Genomic DNA, 5,664 nt, shown 5'->3' on the forward strand with positions numbered 1-5,664 from the left:
ACAAAATGGTCTTAAAAGTCTAGGTTGGCTATGGTCAGATCTGCGACAGATATGCGTCCAGTGAAACAGATCCGTGGACAGCGGAATAGATCCACGATAGAATAATGTACCACAAAATATTCCTCAAAAAATGGAGTTGCTTCTGACTCATTCCGCGATGATTTCGTGATCAGCGGAACTGATCCGCGATAGCATAACAGGCCATAGAATCGCCACTCTCTGCAAATTTTTCTACCAACTCCACGATACATTGCACAATCTACAATCCATACTGTTGAACATTAGCTTACTTTGGAACCATAAAACATACATCCTTGGTGAACTTTTATGGGGCCTTACATCAGGATTCAATATCAATGTGTATATTAGCCAATGCATGAGTCAAAAGCTTCCAATGCATGCCCCTGATCCAATATCAACAACTCACAACACAAATCTATGTTCCTGACACAGGCCACGTGTCCAACAAACACCAAAAGAATAACGGGTATCTACGCACACAGGGCCCAAGGTAACATGGGTAATCATGTCAAGACCAAAAATCACCATCCTGTCTTGATGGAGTCTAACTCACTTACTAGGCAAGTCAAGCATAACAATAGAAGAACATGATAACAAAATTTAGGAAACTAATACAAGTCTAAAGCCAAAGATCATAAATGAACTGTGTCAATACATAAAACTGGTAACTGGCAATACAGAGTGATGAGCTCTACAGTGGAAATACAAGTTTGAAAAAATGAAATGGAAATACAATTTGAATAATGACAATAGTAACAAAAATGGAAAGAGACATCAAGGACTGTGGTTGGAATACAGCTCTACCTCGTCTGTCAGCACCTCAACAACAATCGCAATAGCTCTCAGCTAGGATCAGCACTTAGATCTACATGATTAAGTGCAGAGTGTAATATGAGTATAACTGACCCCATGTACTTAGCAAGTATCATCACTAACCTCGGCGATGTAATAATAGTAGGAATTACCAATGATACTCGCTAACAACCTGCTCAGTTCATAAATTGTACAAATACACAGCAATGGTACCAAATTAAGAGTAAACCATAGATATAACTAAATCAGTGTACATAGAGAAGATGTACAAGTCTTGTATCCATTAACAACACAACATATGGAGAAGATATGCATTAGGAATCAAATCAATGTTCATAGGTTAACATATAGAGAAGATATGTACAGTGCCTTCACGTTCCAGTCAAATAGCATATAGAGAAGATATGTGATAAAACATGTATACACCCAAGGTAGTTGCAAATAGCGAAAAGATGCAAAAACCCAAACACTAATTAGTTTTCCTTATACCGCGTGTATGTCATCATGAGAGAAACATGAGAGGATGACCCTAGGGTAATGGATCTTTATCAATCACACGGACCAGTCACGTGCTTATCATAGCCCAAACCCGCACGGACCACTCACGTGTTACGAACTAGTCCATATTTCACAGAAAGCATATACAAGAATACATCTATACCAACAATTAATACCAAATCATGTGCTCATGGACTGGTAAAAATGATACGCTAAGTTGTATTCATGTGCAAGGTGTACTATCATAGCTCAGATTAGGCGAATATGCCACATAAATAACAATTAATACTTTTGAACGAGAGATTAACCTACTAGAATCTCTAACATATTTGAGTAGCTCACAAAGGGGTACAAACATAAGAAGCATGATATAAAGAAGCTTAGCATCATGGCATAAATTAGTCTAAGCATTATCTCGAGAATGAATAAAACCCCGGTGCACACACACACACTCATCCCTCATATGTGCGTCACCCTTGGTGTGTAGCCATCATCAATTATTCAAGCAACTAGTTCCTCAAACCAAAGCTAGGCAAGATACTTACTTCAAACAAGCCAAAGAAATACTCTAAAAATGCCTTCCCGCACAAATCGACCTCTGAAAGGCTCGACTCTAGCAAAATGTAACTCAATAACACTAAATAATGCCATATCAACAACCCCAAATAATAAAAGCTTCAATATTTATACAAATCTGCAAAGTCAACCAAAACGTTGACCCGAGCTTGCACCTCGGAACCCGACCAAACGCAGAAATCCCGGTTACCCATTCCAATAAGTGTCTAAATATACAAATTTCATCCAAATTCGACATCAAATTGGCTGCCAAATCTCAGAAACCATAGCCAAAACCCCTAAATTAATCTTTCGAATCGCATAATCTATGTGTAAAAATTCATGGGGAAACAAGATATAACATAAACATCGAACAAAAATCACTTACTATCTTACCTTGTGTGAAAACCCCTTCAAATATTGCCCCAATCCAAGTGTAGGTTTCAAAATATGAAATAATGGGTCTAAGTCTCAAAATTACATCACTTATACTTCTGCCCAATGGTACCCTTCGGAAATGCGGCAGGGGTCTCACAAATGCGAAGGCCAAAGAACCCTCTTCTTCACGAAAGCGCTCAACCCCCTTGCGAATGTGAAGGTCTCTTGCCCAGCTCAGCTTCCTTCTTCGCAAATGCGGTTGCCCCTCCGCAAATGCAAAGAAAAAAACTCCCAGCTCCCAAATCCTTCATCGTGAATGCGACGCACCCCCGCGAAGATGAAGAACACCCGACACCAGCGAAAAAGTCTGACGTCCAAAACTAATGGAGAAGATCTGAAACCACCCGGAAACACACCCGAGTCCCATGGGGCCCCGTCCAATCACACCAACAAGTCCTAATACCTTCTCCAAACCTATCTGAAGGCTCAAAATACTAAAATTAACATCAAAATTACAAATCGTCGATCAAGATCAGTCTCTTAAGTTAATGAACTTCCAACTTTAAATCAAACGTGTGATTCAAGCCTAACCAATTCTAAATGAACCCAAACATTGCATACAAGTTTCAAATAACAAATTGGACCTTTACCAATTCTCGAAACAACAATCTGAACCCGATATCCTCAAAATCAACCCTCGGTCAAACTTATGAATTTTTCAAACCTTCAAATTGTCAACTTTCGACAATTAGAGTCAAATTAACCTAGGAACCTTCAAATCCAACTCCGGACATACCCTCAAGTCCATAATCACCATAAAACCCCATTGGAACAATCGAAATACAAATCTAAGGTCGTTTACAACAAAGTCAAACCTTGGTCAACTCTTACAAGTTAGCTTCCAAAATGAGACTAAGTGTCTCAATTCACTCCAAAATCATCCCGAAACCAATCCCAACTATCCTCGAACGTAACCAAACATAAAATACACGTATAAGGAACATCAAATAGGGTAACGGGGTTAAAATACACAAAACAACTGGCCGCGTTGTTCCCTCTCTTAAACAAATATTCATCCTCGAACGAATTTGGAGTCATACTTGAAATGCCAAAAAGGTGAGGATATATGCTCCACATATCATGCTCGGTCTCCCAAATTTCCTCTTCGATTGGTTGACCCCTCCACTGTACCTTCACCGATGCAATATCTTTTGATCTTAGCTTCCGAACCTACCTATCCAAAATGGCCACCGGCTCCTCATCATAAGTCAAATACTTTTCCAACTGCACCGAGCTAAAATCTAACACATGTGACGGATCCTTATAGTACTTCTGAAGCATGGAAACATGGAACACCGGATGAAGTCCCCACAAGCTGGGTGGAAAAGCAAGCATGTAGGCAACTCACCAACTCTCTCCAAGACATCAAATGGACAAATAAACTAAGGACTCTACTTGGACTTCTTCCCGAACCTCATCATGCCCTTCATAAGCAAAACTCTAAGTAGAACCTTCTTGCCCACCATGAATGCTACACCACAAGCCTTTCTATTAGCATAACTCTTGTGCCTGAACTGTACCGTACGAAACCTTTCCTGAGTTGACTTAAATTTATCCAAAGCATCTCGAACCAGATATGTGCCCAATTATCTAGCCTCCCCAGGCTCAAACCAACCAACCGGAGAACGACATCGCATCCAATATAAGGCCTTGTACAGATCCATCTCGATAATATACTAGTAGTCGTTGTTATATGCAAACACTGCTAATAGTAGAAATTGATCCCACTGGCCTCTAAAATCAATAGTGCAGGCCCTCAACATATTCTCCAAGATATGAATGGTCCGCCCGGAATGCCCATCCATCTAAGGATGAAATGCTATACTCAGCTCAACCTGCGTGCCCAACTCATATTATGCAACCCTCCATAAATGCGAGGTAATCAGAGTGTAGCTATCTGAAATGATAGAAATAGGTACACCATGCAAGCGAACAGTCTCCCACATGTAGATCCTAGACAACTGCTCTGAAGTGTAGGAAGTCATAACTAGAATGAAATGCGTCAATTTGGTCAACCAATCCACAATGACCCAAATGGCATCAAACTTTCTCAAGGTCTATGGAAACACTACCACGAAGTCTATAGTGATACACTCCCACTTCCACTTTGGTATATCAATATTACTGAAGGAAACCGCCTGGTCTTCGATCCTCAGACTTGACCTACTGACAATTCAGACACCATGCAACATGCCCAACAATGTCTTTTTTCATCCTTCTCCACAAGTAATGCTGCCTCAAATAACGGTACATCTTCGTAGCACTTGGGTTAATGGAATACCATGAACTATGAGCCCAATCAATAATCAAATCTCTCAAGCCATCCATATTAGGAACACAAATCCGACCCTGAAGCCTCAATACCCCATCATAACCAATAGTCACCTCCTTAGCATCAATGTGCTGCACCGTATCCATAAGGACAAGAAAGTGGGGGTTTCATCATACTGACACGCCTTAATGTACTTAAACAAGGACGACTAAGATACAACACAAGCAAGAACCTGGTAGGCTCCGAAATATCCAATCTCACAAATTTGTTGGCCAACACCTAAACATTTATGGCTAAAGGCCTCTCCACGACTGGAATAAATACTAAGCTCCCCATACTCTCTTCCTTCCTACTCAAGCCATATGCAACCACATTAGCCTTCCCCGGATAATATAGAATAGTGATATCATAATCCTTTAATAGCTCCAACAACCTCCGCAGCCTCAAATTAAAATCGTTCTGTTTAAATAGATGCTAACTTCAAATCATACACCAGATAGTTCTTCTCATGGGGCTTCAACTGGTGTGATGCGTAAGCAATCACCTAACCATCCTGCATCAATACACACCCAAGACCAATCTATGAAGCATCACAATAAACTATATATGATCCCGATCCCAAAGGAAAAACCAAAACCGGAGTTATAGTCAAGGTAATCTTGAGCTTCTGAAAGCTTTCTTCACCCTCAAAACACCACCTAAATAGAGAACCCTTCTAGGTCATTTTAGTTAATGGGGTTTCTATAGATGAAACCCCCTCCACAAACTGACAGTAATATCCAGCCAGACTTAGAAAACGCTTGATTTTGGTAGCATTAGAAGGCCTGGGCCAACTCTGAACTACCTCAATCTTCTTCGGATCCACCTTGATCCCATCATTATACACCATGTGGCCTAAGAATGCCACTAAATCCAATGAGAATTTACACTTAGAGAACTTGGCATATAATGTATTCTCCCTCAAAATCTGTAACACAACCCTCAAATGCTGCTCGTGCTCCTCCATACTACGGGAATACACTAATATGTCATCAATGAACACAATAATAAAGGAATCAAATTAAGGA

The sequence above is a fragment of the Nicotiana tomentosiformis genome, chromosome 3 (assembly GCF_000390325.3).
Source record: "Nicotiana tomentosiformis chromosome 3, ASM39032v3, whole genome shotgun sequence".
Classification (NCBI taxonomy): Eukaryota; Viridiplantae; Streptophyta; class Magnoliopsida; order Solanales; family Solanaceae; genus Nicotiana; species Nicotiana tomentosiformis.